Source organism: Apteryx mantelli, chromosome 4 (genome assembly GCF_036417845.1).
Source record: "Apteryx mantelli isolate bAptMan1 chromosome 4, bAptMan1.hap1, whole genome shotgun sequence".
Classification (NCBI taxonomy): domain Eukaryota; kingdom Metazoa; phylum Chordata; class Aves; order Apterygiformes; family Apterygidae; genus Apteryx; species Apteryx mantelli.
The window spans coordinates 22,036,993-22,058,288 of record NC_089981.1 but is presented as its reverse complement, the minus strand read 5'-3'; the positions used below and the strand labels follow the sequence as shown (position 1 = coordinate 22,058,288).

Below are 21,296 nucleotides of genomic sequence, written 5' to 3'. Positions count from 1 at the left end.
CTACCCCTTGGACCTTCTGCACAGCTCAGCACGATGAGAGAAGTGTGGTGTTTAGAAACGGTGATAAAGCCAAGTCAGACAGGAAAATTCACTTTCCTTTGATCAGGACAAGACCGATACTATTCACAGCCCATGGCGTTTTACCATACAGTACAATCCCACTCCATTTTCAGGAGTGGGAAAGGCACATTCTGAGGGGTCAATCTAGAAGGAAACAAAACCCCCTTCATAACAAGGGCCACTGAAGAACAAAACTGCAGCCACAAACTGCAGCCTCAAACAAGCGTAACTTGAGCCCCAGCTTACTAAGGACTTGATCTTGCCTGGAGCTCTGCATAGCCCAGAGACACCCAGTGGTTGAATCATACATCACAAGCACGTATAACTAAAGAAAAGGTAGGGAAAGTGTCCTCTCACCCAACTATATTTGGGCACTAAACAGTTGAGTGGAAAGCCCCTCCCGTTTCATGTATTTATTACAATCTCAGACCGTCAGACTCCTCAGCTCACCTTTGTCTCTCAGACAGGGGAAAGTGATGGGGAGGTATAGCAGAAAGAGATGGTTCTGAATCAGCGACAAATGACAAGAAGGTTCAGAGAACGGAGGAATCTGTCAGGTGGCACAACATGGCCCTTCCTGTGCTCTGCCCACTTACAAGGAAGCCTCTGCAGGCAGGGTTCTACCTTGTTTGGGGTCAGGGGCTGAGTCTGGGTAACCATCACCTGCAGTCTGAGACAGAGGAAAACAGTGGGCCACACTGCATAGGACAAATTGCAGCTAAGTGCTCTTTGCTCAGTTGCCTGTTTGCTACCATTGCCAGCAGCAGGTACATTTCCTGGCTTGAAGGTGACTTAAGGACCCACAAGGACTAGCCAAGATACATCTGCAAAACAAAAGACAGACATCACAGGCCACATTACTAGTAGCCTAAGACCAGATTCTAAACTAAAAAAGCAAGGAGAAAGGGAAACTAAATTAATTTGAAACAAGCTTTCAGCAGCCCTACAAAAGTATAAGCAGAATTTCCTTTAACCTAACTGGCAACAAAGCTGTAAGAGGTGCCATGCACAATGGGACTTCCCTGCATTGCACAGGTCGATTTTACCTCATCTAGCTTTAGGCACTTATGTGAGAAACCCAAATTAGGAGGCTCACCACAGGCTTTCTCTCTGATTAATGGAAAAAGATAGACACCTCTTCCCACTAAGATGCAAATCATCATCCAGACATAACCATCTATCTAGTTCTTATTTCAGACCCTTCAATTAAGCAGGGTGAAATCCAAGACAAAGTGTATTAGGAACAGCTGGATTAGACACAGCCAGCTAAGCAGGATCAACATTATGCTCCCTCACTCGGCTTGCACTACTGTTAAAACCTGAGTAGTAATGCCCAACCCAGATGAAAGTAAATGGTGAAGCCAGTGATCTCCAGAGGGACACAGAAATGGCCAGCTTCTTTGTGGCTCATTCTGGAAAACAGCAGGGCAAACTTTGTTTACAACCCATTCCACATGCACAGAGGCAAATGCAACCTGCAGCAAAGTTCCAGCACAGAAAATTCTGCTTTCTCTAGAATTGAAGTGTTTTTTTTTTTTTTAAAAAAAGGAAGCTGTGCTTTTCAGAAATAGCAACTACATTGTAGCCAGGGACAAATATCAGTGAAAATAATAGGTCAAGTGCATAAATAGGTGACCTTACCATGATCCTTCCATCACAACAGACTTCAGAATAGCTTCATTTCCTGCCAGAAAGCTCAGCAACACAGCAGCATCAGCAACCCAGAAACACTACAGTGACTCTCTTGCATTCATTCAACTATCAACTCAGACACTTGGAGGAAACAATGAAGGTGCCAAATGGGAGACAGGTCAGCTGAGTGGATGCAATATGGCAGAACAACCTGGATTCTGGCCTTAGCTATTCCAGCGGCTTGCTGGGCAACTCGCTTTCTGCCTCAGTTTTCCACATCCAGTAAAATAAGCCCTCTTTTCTAGAAAGAGTTTTGACATACAGGTAAACATTTCTGATAGCCAGTAGGTATTTCCAGGATATAAGCAGATCGCAGCATGCTGATGATAAAGAAAACAGTGATAGGAGTCTGATGCCCCAACATCTTCTACCCTAATACACACACACTGAGTTCAGGAGGGAAGGGAGGGAAACAAAACCCGAGTATTGCAGAAAACTTGCAGCCAGAGCAGCTGTATAAATCCCATAAACTAGTCTGGACTGATCAATGACAACAACACGTGACTTCAGTGTGAAATGAGAGCACATAAACAACAAGTTTGAAATGCTTGAGGTCATCTCTCAAGCAGAAGGTGGCATTCAAGATCCTACTAACTCTCTTAAATCACATGCTATATCTGCTATTCTGTCCTGCTATCAGAATCTGCAAAAAAAAAGGCAGAGGACAGAGCTAGGTCAACTGCATCCCCCTTCTCCCAGCTGTTCAGAGCTCCAGCTTCACTGTGCTGTTTGCCTCTCTGCTTCCGCCCTGCCCAAGCCATCCCCTTTCAGCAATCCAAGTTGAGGTACCCTCTCTGCACTGCTGCATGTACAGAGACACTGACACTCAAACCATGTTCTTCTTTGTCAGTGACATGCAAGCAGCAAAAACTGAGAAAGGAGAAGGTTCCTTCCCCCTCCCTCCTCCTGCGTCATTAGAGCCTCATCTTTTACTCTGCAAAGCTCTTTAAAAGAGAAAACAGATCTGAAAAGAAATGGGAGGGGTGTAAAAAGTCTCTGGAATAAAATACCATATGTGCAATCCCTCTTCTCCTGTTCCGTGAGCTGCAAAAGGAAAACAGCACCTTCCCTGACAGAAGAAACAGGGATGTCTAAGCTGCACATAGCACTACAAAAATTGGAAGGGGGTGGGGGGAAGGGGGCATGAGGAGAGACAGACACATGGTCCACAGTCAGGAGAAGAGCACCTTTCAACAATGTGAGCAAAACAGTTGCAGAAGGGACAGCTTCAGTGCCTCACTGCCCAGCTGGCTCTCTGACCTGCCTACAAGCAGCACCCAACACCGTGGGAAGGGCTGGCTTTGTTTTCAACACTGCTGGCCAGGGGCCTCATACACAGGATTACAGAATGCTGTGCTCCTCACAAATCATGATGGGGAAATTTTTTTTCATTGGCATAAGCAGAGAGGGAGAACCAATCTGATCCACTCTGCAGCAGCAGGACACTCTGTGGAAGAAAATTTTACATGTGTATATCAAATGGTCACAACACAGTATGCACATTATACACACACCGACTTACAGCACTGCCTTGAAATGAAGTCTTTCAAGAGCAACCTTCTACTTCCAAAGACTAAACTATGATCTATGCTTAAGAAATTCCAAACGTCAATCCCACCCATCATCCTCGTGCTCTTATGCCAAACTAAAACCCTGTTTTTGTTTCCTTCATAACTTTCAACTCCCTATTCCCTCATATTTTCACTGCAATCTGCCTTATAAAGGCACAAAAGGGTTTTCCTACCCTGCTGACATCATCCCCTCCTTGTTCCACCCGCCACAATCAGTCCCTGACACTCAGCACAAGTGGCAGGCTGAGAGCTGGGAAATGGTACCAGATCCACTGCACTCCAGTGATCCTTCCCAACACTACAAACAGCTATTACAAGTCAAGGCCAGACTGATGAGCAGCAACTTCTTGTGCATCTGTGGTGATGCAAACTGTTCCACAGTAAATCTAGAAACTATTCAGTCACTCTCTGCTCTTTGTCTGCACACACACACACATTTACACACAAAGATGCTAAATACCAGACTGTCTTTTTGCATACTCTGAGACTTCATTCCTCCCCAAACCCTCAAATTTGTGTATCCACTCTGACCCTTCAGAAGCCATAAAAACTAAGGCATATTGGCGTATCAGGCTTCAGAAGGGTTTCTTTTTCCACAGTGTTTTCAATCTGTTCCTTACACCCCAGCTCTTCCAAACTGGGACTCAGAAACATATCACCCAACTCATTTGCTGATATCCACCTAGGCGACCTAATGCTTTAGCTCTACTAGAGTTCTAACATATGTAAGTTTTCAAATATTTCATATTGAAACAACCAAGTTCCCAATTTTAAACACTTCAATAACTGCTAAAATCATCAATATATCAGCTGCAATAGCAACATTTTTGGGAGGGCTTTTCTGGGTTTGATTATTCTATCTCCAAAAGGCAAGTCAAAAACAAAGAGAAACAGACAAAACCAAGCCTTGAATCCCAGCAAGCTCTCTGCAAGCTAATGCAGACACGTTTCAGAGGTGGCAAAGCATTTGCCCAAATTGAGTGGTGTGGGATCTGACAGACACACGATTTTTCAGACCAGGTATGAGATCTGCAATGCATGTCACTGAATAGAAGCTTTTATAGGCTGCACAGTAGCATCTAAATATTTGTCCTAGTGCTGTTCATCCATAGCTGGCACACATTCAGAGACAGCAAAGTCAAAGCCAAACTGAAACTCAGACTGACTTTTCCTCCTTCAATTCACATTGTGCCTTTCCTTCCAGGGATCCCGCACGGCTTTGGATTTCATCCCAGCTCAGTCCCAAACAGAGAGAAGATGTACCAAACAATTTTAATGTACCAACATATCTAATTTTAAATTCAAGTATTTGAAATAATTTTGAGTGCACATTCTTGGCATTTCAGTACTATTCTGGACAACTTTTTAATCCACCCATTTTTACTGAGTGATTAGAGTTTAGGGCAATTGGACTAAACTAAAACCAGGGAAACAGTTGCACCAAGACAGATTTCCACAGAATGAAAGCTGTTAGGGTGGAGTAACACTTTCCCAGGGGAAATGAAAACTTAGTCACTAGTTATTCAAAATTTGCCTGTACCAAACACTGTCCTCCAGGAAGTAGAACAAAGTTCTGAACCAGCAGCAAAAAGGAAACTCAAGGGCTCTCTGTGAGGCATATAAGCTAGTTCTAACTTTGTTCATTTTACTACAGAGGCAACTAGGCAAACAAACTGGCAGCTCTCTTGATGGGAGTAAATATGACGAGGAGGTGGAGTAAATAAGCATATTCTGCAACCCATACATGAAAGTCTACCCAACAGAACTAGTCACTCACGGGCAAAGGCAGAGTTAACACACACAGAGAGAAAGAGAGAGAAAATACCAAGAGGAGGCATCATCAAAACCATTTTCCTCACCTTAAGAAATAACTAATAAGGCAGTAAAGCCCAGTTCACTCTTCCATGGCAGCATTTGCCATCGGAATCAGTGTACTGCATGGTAGATGAGGCTTCCAGTTGCTTAAAGCCACACTGTGCAAAAGCAGTACAACTTTGAATAAATCACTTTGCTTAGACTGAAGCTGTAACAGGTGAACTGGGTGCATGGAGAAAGGGCCCTAGGGAAGAAAAAGAAAAAAGAAAAAGCTAGAAAAACAAGGCTACTAAAACTGTAAAGTCTTTGATACACAGAATCTTCTGTGTTCTTGCACTGACCAAAACAATGTAGTATTGGCCCAGATCTAGATCTCCTTTCATAAAGGAGTATAAAGGAACCCAAAACCTTTATTGTCAAGCAATGGCTCATCATGGGTCCCATGAATAAAGGGTTTGGATATAATCCAACAGCCACAAGGCTTATGACAGCTTTCTCAGGAACTTGGAGAATTTGACTTCTCTCCAGCAACTCCCTGAGGCTCCCAGAGGAATCTCCAAACAGCTTTTCAAGCTCCTAGGAGCCAGGCCAGTTGACAGCAGAGTAGATGCCCAAAAGGCACTGCAATGACAATCCTGCAGCAGAGCAAGACTGCAAGCAAGCAGTAAAACTGATGTCAAACAGGTCCACAATAAACTGGCCCTAACCATAATTTAAACAGTAGGGCACTGCCAAAATGGAACGGTCATTCACTGACAGAGAGAGCATGCAAACAAAAAAATTCTAACAGAACAGTAAAAGATCACAGATCACTCTCAGAAACCAAATGCTTCACAAGCCTGCCACAGCATCTAGACAACGAAATCTCCTCTCCCACTTTTAAGTTGACACCATGTGGTTCTCATTTCCTCACCTCTAGCCGGGGAGCAGGATCTTCTGGGCAGTTCCTACTCTCCGATATAAAGGCATCCTCATATCCATTCTCTGAGGAAGAAATTATTTTTCTTGTGTGTGTGTGACAGAAGTCCCAGTCGTCCCACAGTCCCTTTCCTCCTCGTGTCCTGATTCACTCTGACAAAGGCAGATTTCCTAAGCAGCAGTAGCAGCCCAGAAAAATCCTACTGCACCACAGCCCTAGCCCACTGCCACTGTCGTTGAAGCCAGGAATGCTTGAAAGAGGGCACTGCTCTACACCAGGATGGTATGCTGGGGGGAAACACCTTCAGCCAGCAGCAACAGCTCCCCTGTATTCCACAAACGCTTCCTCCATCCACAAAGCAGCTACACGTTGATGGGGGAAAAGCCATTCTTTGACCCACACCCTATTTTGTTCTGCCGCTCCAAAAGGAGAGCGGGATAGAAGGGAAAGTGTATTTGCTCAGCATGCATTTTAAGATGACTGAACATCTCCGCTTTAAACTGACCCCACGCATCAGGGATGTATTTTCTGCTCCTTTATTGAGCTAAATCTCCTGTGGCCAAATGCAAAGACATCCAAATACACCTCTGGCCCAGATGCAAACAGGTGGCATCCTTTGTATAACACTGCACATGACTAACTGACATTCACCCATCCTACAGATAAACCACTGCATGATTTACTTATTACAGAGCTAAGCAAAATCCCACACAAACATTCATTTTCACAGATGTTTCACTGAACAGGAACAAAAAAAGTCTTTTATAAAAAAAACAAGCATTTTTTAATATTAAGCTTTTCAGTTCTTAGAGCCCTCTACAGAGGATGACAAATGTCACAAATGAAGCAGAGAAGTGAAGCAGTCATACAAGAGACCTGCAGGAAAAGAAAAAGGGGGGGGGGGGGTAAGAGAACCAATGTCCCATAACATTCATTTAACATGCTACTCATCAGGCCAGGGAGGTGCAAGGGTGAAAGGAGGAAAGATGTCTTTGTTTTACAGCTACTTTGGAGAGAGGGACAATTTAAGGAGTCAAAATAATTTGGAGGTCTTCCAAATGCTAAGCTCATCCCTCAAAAAATACTTTCCGAAGAGCTTTAAGGTTATCTGTTTCTCTGTTTGGAAGGGTGGGAGAGAACAGAGGGATGTACAGTTGTACTATTTTAGACGAGGCAGAGATTTGAAGGCAGGTTGCAAACAAATCTGCAACCTTGATCTTCCTGTTTTGTTTTTTTTTTTAAACTTAGACCAAAAATGAATGCAAAACCCCAGTCAAAACCATTCGACCCTGGGCACAGCTCAAGCAGCCTATTGTTCCAAGAGGACTTACCAATCACTACAGACAACCCTCCCTGATGAGGTCATATGATTGAAGGCTTTACTTTATTATTCCCTCACACCACCACCAAGCATAGCGGCAGCAGCGTATCAGATCAGACAAAGGAACTGCTGCCCTTCAGAACACACTCCTGAATAACTGTTCCCTGATGTGCCCATTTGTTTTACCTGTGTGCAGAGGGAATGCAGGAGTTACATGCCACACATGCCATTGCTTATTAGATTTAAAGAGGCAGCACACACTGAAAACAGGCAGGACATTCAGATTTCAAGTTTCCCTTGCATCTTCAGTTTATTCAAACTTCATGACTATGTATCCCGGTATGTTACAGCACACCCAAGTATTATTACATATGCTTCTCTGAAGATGCTAGTACTGCTAGGTAGAGCCAAAAACTGCTGAAAAGCTCAGAGAAAGCTAGCTCTCCACAGCCCAGTCCCAACTCCAACACACTGCTTCACCAGCATGCAGGCCTCCAGTGCATCTCTCCAGCAAGCTGGAGATCCTCCCTCATCTTTCTAATCCTGGGGCAGCTACACCCCACTGCTTCCCAACTGTCTATACTCCAGTGCCACTACTGTGTTGTAATTAAAATGCTGGAATTAGTTCTTGAATGAAAGAAGAAAAAAAAAAAAGAAAAAAAAGCAAACATGTTAGGAGAATGTAGAGGCTTCCTCCCCTTCACCCATTAAAACATAACAGTTCTTGTTTTTCATACAAAATATGCACTAATTTCTCTTTTTTTTCCCCTACAGAGCAGTTACAAAGCATGTCTACCACTGTATTATCTTAAAGTTTCTCCAGAAAATACCACACTAACAAAAAAGAATTCACTCATGCCACAGTAAACTGTATCCCTTCTGCAAAGTTTCATTTTAGAATCTGCAGTTTAAGTGCAGGACCCCTATGGTTACTGGTTCTGCAGTATGATAGCTTCAGCATCTCTTGTGAGACGAAGCATGTCGCCTCAATGCATCCTTAAGGTGAGAGAACCACCAAGCTGATCGGCTTCATCACCCTAAGGACACATAAAGTGACATGCTTAATCTGATGAGATACACTAAAGTAGCGCCTCTTAATATTTTATGAAACATTTGGCTGTTTTTTAATTTTAAAAACAACAGCTCAATAAACAGAGCAACAGAATGTTCCTTATGGACAGCACAATGGTAGGTACATGACGGCCTGCTCATCTGAGCGATGACATTACATTCGCCGTGTTGACTAGTGATCCACCTCTCTATACCTACACTAGAAGCCCCTTATATTAGGGGACCTCAGGCTCCGCTTGCCAACAAGGACATCTTCCAGAAAAAAAAAAAAAATTGCCTTTCACCAGCATGCAGCACATCAGCAGCGGTAGCTCTGGAGTTGATTTAGGATATCTAGTGTCTATACAGCACCTTAACCCAGACACAATAGGCAGCCATTCCCAAACAAAGGGACTGTATTCCCTTCCTTAACCAGTCAGTTCTGGAACAAGACTGCAGTTAAACAAGGCTTTCATAAAACACAAAACATACCCATCTTTGTCTCAAGAAGTTCCTGATCTGCACATTTCTGGAGGCTGGGAGAAGCATCCCTGCTGAATTACTACTGCACACTTACTTTTTAGGCTTATCTGCTTCTTTAAGTTGCCACTACTGGCCACTTTCAGAGACAAGGTATGGGGTAAGATGGACCTTTGATCTGACTCATGACAACTATTTTTGATTCCCGTTACCATCAAGGCTTGCAAGAATCAAGACTGGCTAGAAAACAGACGGAAGGGACAGCCCAAGCAGCAAGTTTAATGCAAACACAAGTGTCACCACAAGGCCCAAAGTACAGCCTCCAGCAGGGGCAGCTCTTCTATTCTTTGTTCCAAAAACATCCAGCAACACTTATGACAGTCTCCAAGATAAGACTTCAAAAATAAGTTAGAAAATCCTCCCATTCCTTTTCACTGGATTTCAGGGACTCCCAGGTGGCAAGGCACCCAATCACAAGACAACCATTTTGCTGTAGTCTCTTCAAACAGGTTCTCTCCCATCAGCGCTTTAAATTCTGCTTATACACCTGGAGAAAAGAGTTCCCAGCCAAAGACAGGAAGTACATCAGAGACAAAAGTACATCCGTGAGCACAATGGGAATACACATATTGCCTTCAACATGGAAGAATATCACCACCTTGAAGCTTCTCCCTACAAACATCAATACTTGACTTCTCCTCAGTAATATCTCACAAGCCCTGGCCTCACCTAAACACCAGAGTCCTCCTTTCCTCCAGGAGGAAAGATTCTGCAGAAATGGAAAGCATTATCCTCAAGAAAGGGGATTATTTTGCCATCTAAGGACACTTGCATGGAAGAGCAGAGCCGATGGGCACTTCCTGTGATCTTTTGATTAAAACGCTGCCTTAGGATATTACTTTTTCTTTTCCTAAACATGAAACAGTCAATTAGGCTGTGATATACGCATGCAATAAAGGCTTTTTCTTATAAAACACGTCAATCCAAGGCCAGGAAAGATCACACTTCTGCCTTGAAACGACCTTGCTGAGAACAAACATGACGGACAAAACTAGCCCTAAACTGGTTAAATACTGATAATCTAGCGAAGCAGAGAAGTGAGGGAGCAGAAGAGGCATTTTTTCCATTCCCATCTCAATTCCTTTAAGAAAAAAAAAAAGGGGGGGGGCTAAGGGTGACGCAAGCCATTTCTGTGAAGAGCAATCTATTCTTTTCTATAATTTATATATAGATACACACACACACATATAAAATTACAACTCACCTGCCTGCTATGACTGTTCTACAGGTACCTTATCACAAGAGCATAGTAACCCCAAAAGCACAGAACTGGCAGACCATCAACAGACAGTTCTTAGGCTGGTCTCTTACACTAAGGAGCCCATACGTCACATAAAAAACAGGCCCAGCAAGGAACATCCTGAAAATACAGATGGTCCAACTACACATCCCCATACCTAGTCACTGCTTCCAAGGGCCCAGTGTGAATGAGAGCACACCTGAAATAGTTCTAAAGTAGATTAGCAACAAAGAAGGCTCCATAAATCTTAGGAAACTACTAAGCACTGCCACTGTTCCCCATCTCCTCCCAGTTTCTTAGCTTCTCAGCAGAAACAATTTCTAGACATTCCACAAGGTTCATTAAAAACATCTTTATGATTAGACATAGGCTGTCAGAGTCCCAAGCACAGACCACTATCCCAACATCCTAACTCTTGTCCAGGGAAGCAGAACATAGTCTCTGACCCACAAAAGTAGCAAGCTACCCTGTTCCCCTTCAAGTAATAGGCAATGAGCTTTACATCTAACACAAGGACACCTTACACCATTTCATGGCAAAACATTTGTATTTTTGGATGCATCTATGGGACTTCCTAATATATTCTATTTAACATAGACATCTGTTACTCAATATATATGTTTCATATAAATCCTACCCTCTGAATCCTTTCCATCGGTTGTCACTAATGAAGCTTTGTGTGCAAAATCAAGTGTATTCTGCCCCCATTAGGAAGCCAATTACAGCAGGAAAAACAAGCAATTAACAAGGTGTACAATAAATATCCTGCCACCTGCCTTTAATAGCAACCCCACTTCAAACAAGTCACAGTCTCAGCACAGCTTTCAGAATTGGCAACCAATATTATATATGTATTTATGCAGCAGCTGCTCTTCATTGCAACAAATATTACAGGCTTACCAGATAAGGTCAGCATATTTAAAAGAAATATATAGAAAGTATTAAACCCTGCTTTGAGGCACCGAATGTTGCTTGTAATGAAATCAGCAGCATCAGGCTTGTCTGGTATTACTGTGAAGCTGCAGTCACATCCCCAGCTTAGAGATGTTTCTCTTCATTTCCATTTGCTTAGCAGCTTCAGTATTTGTTTCACTAAATCCAGGGGCCTGAGCAGCTATTAAACAGCATAAGGGGTAACTAAACAACATAAAGCTCTACACAGTATACAAGTCTTTCCTCCTTCCACCATCCCTGCCTCTCCCTCTTGGCTTTCTCCACCTCCCCACCATCACAAATAAAAATGTATCCCATGAACTGGGGGGAAGATGGGAACAAAATGCAGCAGAAAGGTACCCACTCAAAAGTACAAGGCAAAAACAAATCAAGATTCCAGCTCAGTCTTTGCTCCTTGATTCAGCCAGTGTTAGCCGGAAAGAAGGGAAGCCCTTCCCAAGTCACACTAGGTAGCTCCAGAGGGAGCCACTTTTCTTTCCCTCTTGTGGAAAGGGATGAATGACACACTCTGGATAGTCAGCCAAGATAAGAGAAAGCCCAACAGCAAGTTTGCTGGATTCAATAGATTTGAACTGGAGAATGTGCCCAAGAAAGCAGCAGCAAAGTTTTGGTCTGCGTTTTTCTTTTCAATTCCCTCTCCCTCTGTCTCTCTGCTTCTAAGTACTTGTTAAGTTTTCCATGTCACTTTTCAGCTCCTGATCATATCCTGTTTAACCACTCATTTGAACATTCATGCAAGTCTTTTTCTCTTAGGGTTCTTCCCTCTACGGCTTGTTGAAAGATCAGGAGTACAACACTGAATACAATACCACCAACTTTTGCAATCATGCATGCAGTTCTGATGAGTTAGAGGCAAAATGAAAACTGATAACATTCTTTTTTATAATTGACCACAGGAAGAAACAGGAAACAATGCTTCTAACTAGAAGCAGAGCCAACAGGGCTATATACTATCCGGAGATTTTTAGAAAGTTGCAAGTCAAGGTCAACCGTGCCAAAAATACCCCTTTACTGAAAAGGAATTATTCTAAAAAGTCTTTAATTTAAATGACAATATATTCCCCTTGAATACAACTCCTACCTAACTGCCAAGTCAGATCTTAAAAGACCCCGGTCTCCAGTTCTGAGACTATCTACATGTATGCAGAAATGAGCAAAGTCAAAAGAATGGGAACAACTATGAAAGCTGAAAAGCAGTGAAGTCTCCAGACCTGTGAGAGTATGAGGGTGCACAAGTGCAACCCAAAAAGTACCAAAAAAAAAAAGTCCAAACTGCAAGCCATTAGTTTCTTACACTACCAGCACAAATGCAGAGATCCCGCAACTCCTTCCTACAGCACTAATTACAGAGGCAAGGTCACAGAAGACATTCTGCCAACATGAACTGCAGGAAGCCATCTTACCACTCAAACTATAGAAGTACTTTAAGAGTAGTTCAGTCACTCAGGTCACTCAAACTGACCAGATTTTTTTGTTGTTGTTGTTTGCTTTAAACAAGCTGCATTGTTTTAAACAAGCTGCAATGTATTCCCTTACATTTTGTGGATAGAAGAGTAGAAAGGAGGATCTACTTCTCAGTCACAGCTGGAGGATTTCAGTACTCACTGCTAAGAACAATCATGCCCAGGTGCATTTTGTAGGTCTAAATCCACAACAAATGCCAAGACTGGGCCTCAACCCAACCAGTGATGGCAGGATGGAAGATTGTTGGCTTTCAAAAGCTGTTCAGACCACAGATAGAAGGTCTACACCGCATTAATCAGGAAGTGGGATACATTATTACCTTCAGTGCCACAACGAAACCACAGAGCTGAGGCTGCTCCAGCAGCACATTGGAAAACCAGTCCAAGTTTTCAAATTTATTTCAACTCTCTTAGCTCTGGGCAAGTCTCCTCTGCTCAATGTTGAGGAACACCCTGATGGGTTCCCTGACTGACAGTCTTCTGAAGGTCCAAAGAATCAGAAGTCTGGTGACTGCCACTTGCTGGAAGTGGTGAGAGGCCAAGGCGGCGATGAGAACTTACAAACATTCCGAGAAAGAACTGCACAGTTTTAGAATTAGCAATAACTCCAATTCTTGCACAGAAGGATGTTTAAAGAGACCTAGTTTTAGTAAGTACTAAAACGCAGCAGCTGAATGTCAGCAGTACCCCGCTCACCTGAAAAAGAGCAGTTGGAAGCTGGAATACCACAAATGGGGGCTCAACTATACACCTGACAAAGTAGCACAACCACCCTAATCAGCATGAACTACAGCCCATAAAACACTGACTTTGATTCTTAACAGTCACATGTATGCACATCACTCCCTCTCCCTCCTCCCCCCCAACTCTTAAACAGTCTACTGTGGTTTGGCAAACAGTCAGATTAAGCAGAAGTTGGGCAGAGAATGTTCTCAGTACGTAGCAATCTTTCCAGGTCACAGATCATAAAAATCCTTACATTTTCTAGGATCAAAGAAGTTAGAGCCATAAAAGATCCATTAGATCCTTAAGCCCATCACCCAGTCAAAGCAGGTTATCCAGAAAAGATGCAACAGATGTTAAAAATAATAGTGTGAGAACAGCAGAGTAAAATTTTCTTGGAAAAAGATGCCAAACAAAGTCATATCTGAGAGCTAGGTCTGAAAGTTAAAATTCGATTTTGTTTTTTTTTTTTGAAAAAACAACCACATTTCCACAAGGCAGCTGTAAGACCCTAAGCTACCTCTAATGACGTGGCTCACCATGAAACCCCTGTGACAGCATCTCCTCCTTCTCATTCCCAATTGCAAATTTCCATTTCCAGACCCAACTGCCTTCACTGCACAGTTCAGCAAGAAAATTACTTTGGAGCCCTGGTGCTGAAAATGCATCAAAGCACAATCTTTAAATTCTCAGCCAAGGGGGGGGAAAAAAAAATCAAAGGATAAAAAGAAAAGACACAGTTTGGCTCCTACTGGCCTACAATAATAATGATAATAATCTACAGATCACAGGAGGTTCATCTACTCTCCATGCCAAGTCAATTCACTCTGTTCACAACTGAGTATAATTATTGTTCCTGTGACTGCAAAAATTATCGTCTTTTCATTAACAGTCAGAATCGTAAAAATCTCTTTCAGTCTCAAATTCTTGTTAAAAATGAAAGTATTTGCTCTTTTACAGTTCAAGATAGGTCTGCCGTCTCTATGCAGAAGGTCAATAATCCAGTCATTCAAAAAATAGTCACGAAAGACGTATTAACATAAGCTGTGCGTTAAGACACAATTATTTACAAGTCAGGCAGTAATGGCTCTGTGCTGTGCACTGTATCAACTCAGAGATACTTTAGCAGGAAAATAAAACACTTTTGGAGAATTTCTGCTCTGTCCAAGGACAATTAGCATAACCCTAAAGTTGTAACAAGAGAACAATAAGGATTGACAGTGTTTAGATTAATACTTCATCCCAGAGTCTCCAGAATAGCAGGGTCTGTTCCTAAAGTTTGTGGTCATCACAGCATGCTTCCCTTTGCTAAGCACAGTCTGTGCCTAGTACTTCCCCAATCCTCAGATTAATGGAATACCAGTAAACAATTTCAAGCTGTACTATCCTGCACTATCAAACCTCCCCAGCTTGGGATACCCAATAAAATTGGCAGTTTTGGCTGCAACTAAACATTGCATTCTAAGTAGAGGGAACATCCATCCCTTGCCCCTCAGATACAGGGGAAAAACCCTCCTATTCAGGCAGGTTGCACCAACAATACCTGAACAGGAGGCAATAACTCGAGGATGGCATATGCTCCTGCTAAACTGCATCATTTTTATTTTAGCTACGCACAGCTCACAACAAGACTGAATAATTTTAAAAGTTATATGGGACATTGCCAAGTTCAATCTGATCCCAGTTTAGAAACAAACGTGAAATCACGAGTGTCCCCAACTTGACCGAGTTTCAAGGGAGATATTTCCTTTAAAGAAAAAGTAAACACTGCCCGGGCTGTGCAGAGAGAGAGAAATAACTCACTTGGGACCGAGAGCGTTTCTACAGCCACTTTTCTCGACAGAGACGGGCCACGGCGACGAGCGCCGCCGCGAGCCGACCGTTGGGGTTCGAACCGCCGGGGTTCGAACCGCCGCCGCGAGCCGACCGTTGGGGTTCGAACCGCCGGGGTTCGAACCGCCGCCGCGAGCCGACCGTTGGGGTTCGAACCGCCGACCGTTGGGGTGCCGCCCCCCCAGCCGTCGCGCGATCCCCGGCCGGGCCCCCCACGAGGCCCCTCCGCCCCCGCGACCCCCGCTGCGCCCTTCCTGCAGGAAAGGGGGTGCCCTGGTTCTCCCCCCGTCCTTAGAGCGTGAGGCGCCCAGGGCCGTGCAGCCCGAAACGCCCCCCGCGCACCGCAGCCGGCCGCTCCCCACCGACGGCGGCGGGGGTCTCTGCCCGCTGCGGGGACAGGCTCCGCAGCGGGTTCTCAGTCACGGCCGCCCTCACTCGTCTCTTAAACCATCCGGGGAGCCACGCCAGACACCCCCGCTGACACCCCTGCGCCGCAGACGCTTCTCGCCTAGGGCGGAGGGAGAGGAGAGGCGGACGCACTGCCCGCGGGGCTCCCCGACCTGGTCCCACAGCCCTGCCCGTCGGAGTCCCCTCGCGCCCGCCGCCCCCCGCCAGGCAGCGCTCACTGGCGCCGGGCTACAGCCACCAGTTGCGCTTCCCACCCTGGACGACTTCAGTACCTCAACCAGGATGGGAGGAGAAGTCTTGCAGCTGCAGAAGCCCCTTTTCCGAAGCAACAAGTGCCTGCCCGCCCGCCTAGGAACGAGAAGAAGGAGGAGCAGGAGCGGACGCCGCGCTCGCCGGTACCACCGCCGCTGCCGCTCTGCGCTCCGGGCGCCCCAGCTGCCACTCAGCGAGGCACACGCGAAACGCGAAAACAAGCCCGCCCCGCGCGCACACTTTCTTGAGCCATCCGGGACGCCGTACGCTCGGCCGATACCACCCCGCCGGGTTGCGCGGGCTAGAGGGGTGCGCGAGCCTCTCCCTCCCGGGCCGCCCGCAGAGTCCGCCCGTCCGGCGGCGCGGTGCCTCCCCCCAGCTCGCCGCAGTGGTAGCGCCCGGGCGGCCGTTACGGGAGTGCGGCGGAGCCGTTACGGTAGGAGCTGCATCGAGGGACCGGTGAGACCGTGCCCGGGGCCCTCAGAGGGGCCGCTGCCTTCCGCGCTCCCCCCCCCCCCCCCCGCCAGGGTCGCGCTTGTGGGCGAGCTGCGGCCGGCCTTTCCCCAGGGAGCCCAGCCCGACCCCAGGCGCCTCCCGCGCTCCCGGGCCGGTTTCCCAGCCGGCCGGTGCTCGGTGCTGTCCATCTTGTCCCTCCCGTTGTGGCCTAAAGAGCGTCCGAGCCGGCCCGCGGGTGGCAGTGGGGTCCCCGAAAAGCTGTGGCCGAAATGTCAGAGCTGCCGCGTCGCTGCGCTGTAATTCAGCGCCCCCGTGATTCGGCCGCGTTTCTTGCTTACCGTTGTGTTACCCGCTGCTGTTTGAGATTTATACAGGCCTGAGTTTCCTTCCTTAGATTTGCATAGGTGAATGTGACACGTAGTCATTTTGCAAAAGTATTATATTGCATTTTTATATATATATATATATATATGTTACAGTAACTGTGTAAAAATGATCATCCCGGTCAGATGTTTTACGTGCGGCAAAATAGTTGGAAACAAGTGGGAAGCCTATCTTGGCCTTCTGCAAGCAGAGTATACAGAAGGGTGGGTATTATTCCTGCATTTCTTTGACTCTCATTTTAGGTGAGATGGCACAATGCATTAAGAATGTAAGGGCAGGATCAGGGCCTAATGAAATGGCTGTAAAGAACCTGAAAACCATAAATCTATTCTGATGATAACTATTAAAATTTCAAAGTTCTGGTTAAATAAAGAGTTAAGGAAGTGCTCATTTACCTATTGAATCTTTCTGGGTGGCAGCGTGGAAGTTGTCAAATCATATCCTTGAAACTCGAACAGTTTCAAATATTTAACCTCGTACAGAAGGGGAAGAAGCAGGTACACAACTTTTGCACCTGTGCATTATAATGGTGTTTCTCCCCCCCCCTTTTTTTTAAAGGGAAAGGAAGTTACAAGTAAAAGAAATAACTAATCTTGGTAACAATGTATACCCCTTTTAAATTTCCTTAACAGTATTTCATATTTACTATCTAGTTTTGCTAATTTTATTTCAAAATCTGGTTTGGAGATGGGAAGGGGGGGCAGCTTAACTGTTCTAAATACCTGATAACCATAACAGTTCTATTTGAAAAAGTATACATGTCCTTTGTATGACCAGAATTGTCTTTTAATAGTTCAGGGAGAGTCTAGCTATGGTAGGACTACTTTAAGAGTCTGTGAAAAGTAACTCCGTAAAGTGTTTACATTGTCATCAAGTTTAAGCATGGAGGAAAAAAACAAACTGACCTTTACAAATCAAGAGAATGGAAAACACCATCCTAGAAGATCAGGAGCTTCCTGAAGTCACGGTGAAACGCTTCAGTGGAATGTTGCCTCATGTCTGCCTTTGCTGTGGTTAACAATAAGTATAACTTATTAAAAGAATATTTGCTTTTCATTTAAATAGTTAGGGTTACTAATAGGTTTTAAAATGGACTTATGCCTATGAACTATCAGAAGAATGTGTGTAAACAACACAGATTTCACTACCCCTTCTCCAGGGTAAATCTGAACAGGTTTTTATGGTTTAGGACTCTCTCTTGCCAAATGCCAGACAGCGGAGCACAGAATAGGCAGGGAAGGAATGCTTTGTTTTTTAAGCCTTATCTAAACTTGTGGGAAGCTATGATTCATTTCTGTGCTTCTCACTGTTTCAGGTGGAATTTCTGGGGAAAAGATGTCCTGTCCCATCCTGTCTCCCCCTACCTTTTATGAGTTTCATTAAACAAGTGATCTGTGAAAATCATTCATTACCTTTCAAGTCTCACCACTTTTGTGAGGGGCCTTTTTGGAAGTGCATTTAAATCTCAGTTTGTCAAATGTAGCTGAGCAGAATACTGCAGCTGTTAAATTAAAGGTAGCTAGAAAGTTTCTGCACCAGATCTGACTTTCATGTATGGAGTTAAAAAGCATAACATATGAGTAGCTGCAAATCATTTCTCACTAATGCTGAAATTTATCATACCTATTCTGGTAACACTTAGGACTTCTTACTTTCCAAATATTAGACTTTAATTTTTTTATTTTGTCTTTAGTGTTCCTCTGCATTTGTGAAGGACAAAGATGTACACTGTTATTGATAAATACTTAGTTGGAAAACAATTGCTATGGTCATTGTTGTAATTCTGGGGTGACTATTCAGGCTAATAGAGTTATGGTATTACAAGATCAAAAGTAGAGTTAATGCCTATTGAACAATTAATGTTATGGTGCAGTGTTAAAATGACTATTAATGATAACTTGAGAAGCAGATGGATAGAATGGAATAAATCAAACTTGTCTAAGCAATTTATGGTTTAAAAAAGAAAAAAACCTTTGTCCCTTAAAACTGCTCTTTTTCTCAAGTCCATGGAAGCTAGAGGAGACTGAAAACAACTGCAGTGTTGATGCTGTTTTATGTGAAACATTATAGTATATATGACTTCTAATGTTGTAGCCATTATTAGTATTCTGCATCTCCAATAACTGCACTTGAAAATTCAGAACTTTCTAAATAGCTCTTAAAACTTAGATATTAATAGGAATCAGATGTTTTTGTTCTCAACTGTTTCAGAAATATCATGTAATATTATTCATAAACTTTTTTTCCTCTAATGTACAGGAGCCTTTTTATACAGTTCTCTTAAGTAACTTTTGCAAATGCTAGTTCTAAAATGAAAACCCTGGTATTTAAGCACTTCAAGATACTGAGCACACTGCAGACAAACTGCAGAAGCAGTCCTGTCTTGATGGTGAAAGACTAACTGACAACATCACAGAAGCTGCAGGTTTACTGCATGTGTTTAGGCTGTACTGCATGAAGCCAAACAACCTTTCACCATGGTTCTGCTTGTGCAGTTTTCCTTTCAGTCATTAGTACTTAGGAAGGGTAGCTATCAGCTTCCTCCTAAAGGAGAATTACAGTCTCATGAAACTTTTTTAAGCAAATGCTAGATTGTTGCACTGCATAATATAAATCTAAAGATCTGAATTCAGTCCCATTTCATAAATGTCAAATTTTGAATGAGTGTCAGACTGGCTTTATAATTAGTAGGTTGGCGCTAAAGAGCGTAAATGCTGTCACCAGTCTGTAAGAGGTCTAGTGCTTCGATGAGAAGTTTGTGCTACTTCCTACCATAAAACTTGCAGGAGGTGTACCTAATACCGACAATTATGGACTGTCCAGGTTTTTAAGAGAAGAAGAAATGACTTTACATGTTTCAGAACTATATTCCTGTTAACTACATTCACACCTCTTGACTGCTCAGATCTTTAACCAGATCAACTCCTCTCTTTTCTAAAAATTCATGTTTGAGGAGGAAGACTGAGTTACTGTAATAAAGTAATTGGGCTTGAAAATGTACCATTTTCAAGTTTCTTTTCAACTATGAGGACCAGAAATTTATTTCCAAAACCAAAATACTTGCATCTCACTTAACCCTGCTACTCCATGATGAACTTATGCCCACGTGAGCAGGCTAGTTCAGAAGAGGCAATTCTTAAGACCTGGAGTATTACAGTTCTGTTCCGATGGGAATCGCGCAGACTTACCTCTGAAAGTTTGGTAGTTGTGTCGCTTACACAACATTTAACAGAAGATGAGTACTTCTGCAGGCTGGAAGAACAGGCAAACACCCTGTCAATTGCAGTAATGAAAAAGAACATTAGCAACTCATGCTAAATTTCTCAGTTACTTGGTTTAAACTGCAAACAAGCTTTCCTCTATGACTAAGCTCAAAGTAATCAGTATGTTGCCTAGGAATACTTAAAAATGCTTCTGATTTTTTTTTTTCCCCCCTCGTGTTCATTAATAGAGATGCCCTGGATGCCCTTGGTTTGAAGAGATACTGCTGTCGCAGAATGCTCCTAGCCCACGTGGATCTGATTGAGAAGCTTTTGAATTATGCTCCTCTGGAGAAATGAGATGGAAGAGATGTACTGCAAGACATGAGGATCATATCTCTAATACTAAGCTTGAAACTGGACTTCAGGGGTTAAAAGATGCAAGCCTTTAAATGTACTGCAACCATTCAGAGATTTTTATTTTCTGAACAAAACACTGCCACCAGCCACTAACCTCTTTCAGAGAAACCAGTGAAAGATGAAGTCCACTTAATCAAGAATTGGAGATTAAATTAACTTTTAGATGCTTCTGCTGGCAAAAATAAAGTTTATTTTATAAAATATAGTAAATTTGTCTATGAAAAATGTTAAAATAAAGGAGGTCTTTCTCTGTAGCCTTCCTACAGTTGCTGGATAGAGTTAAGCATGTGCTTGGATCTTGGTATTTCCTTCTGCCCCTTTCTTTGAGGTCAGAAGTATTGTTAACTGATAAATTCTTTCTCTGTTTCACACCAGGTAGGAAAGGTGGGTTAGAAGAATGGGCCTGAAGTTCTGAGCTGCAGCAACAGGGAAAGGGGTAAGTTAGGTTGGTAAAATTAGACATGACTCCTGAATGATTCTGGAGCTAGTAGAGTGCACTTTCCACTGCAGTTCAAGGCAATTTATGGTCTTTACCACAACTTCATTTTTATTAAAACACTATGGCTGGTCTATTAGAAGAAAACAGTAAATCAGATGGAGCAGTGCTCGTGTGTCCCTGCCTGCACTTGGGTAAAACTTACGCGAGTGTTCCCAGTGAAGCTAGTAAAACTTCTGTGAGCATTTACACAGGCGCCCTGCGAGCAGCACAGAGTCTTGATGCTGCCAAGCGCTCTCTGCTGCTGCTTAGCTGGTACAGATGCTTTTGACCTGTTAGTCATTTCATTAGCTTCACTTCGTGTTGCGCTGCGCAAGCAGTGCAGGAGCGCCTGGCTGAACTGCGTGTGCTCCCTGTCCCCCTTCTGCTGGGCCTAAACACCGAGAGGTCACCTGTGCGCTCAGGAGCGGTACCTGCTGAGAGGTGGCGCTAACGCTGCCAACAACCCTCGTCTCCCCCTCGCCATCTACCCTTCTCGCAGGGGTTCGATCCAGGTCCC

The 21,296-nt window shown here is 43.9% G+C and overlaps 1 protein-coding gene across 9 annotated transcripts in view; it reads right to left on the bottom strand.

The window, feature by feature from the left end:
• The window catches only part of TSPAN4 (tetraspanin 4), a 448,984-nt gene extending 428,858 nt beyond the window's left edge, over nucleotides 1-20,126 (bottom strand). For 6 of the 9 annotated variants that reach the window (XM_067295979.1, XM_067295987.1, XM_067295978.1 and 3 more), the window contains exon 1: nucleotides 15,862-16,077. The gene's annotated coding sequence lies outside the window, so the exon portion shown is untranslated. Of the gene's footprint in view, nucleotides 1-15,151; nucleotides 15,170-15,543; nucleotides 16,078-17,586 lie in introns of those variants that run through there. The other 3 variants (XM_067295983.1, XM_067295981.1, XM_067295985.1) reach the window with 3 other exon arrangements.
• Nucleotides 20,127-21,296: the final 1,170 nt, after the last annotated feature.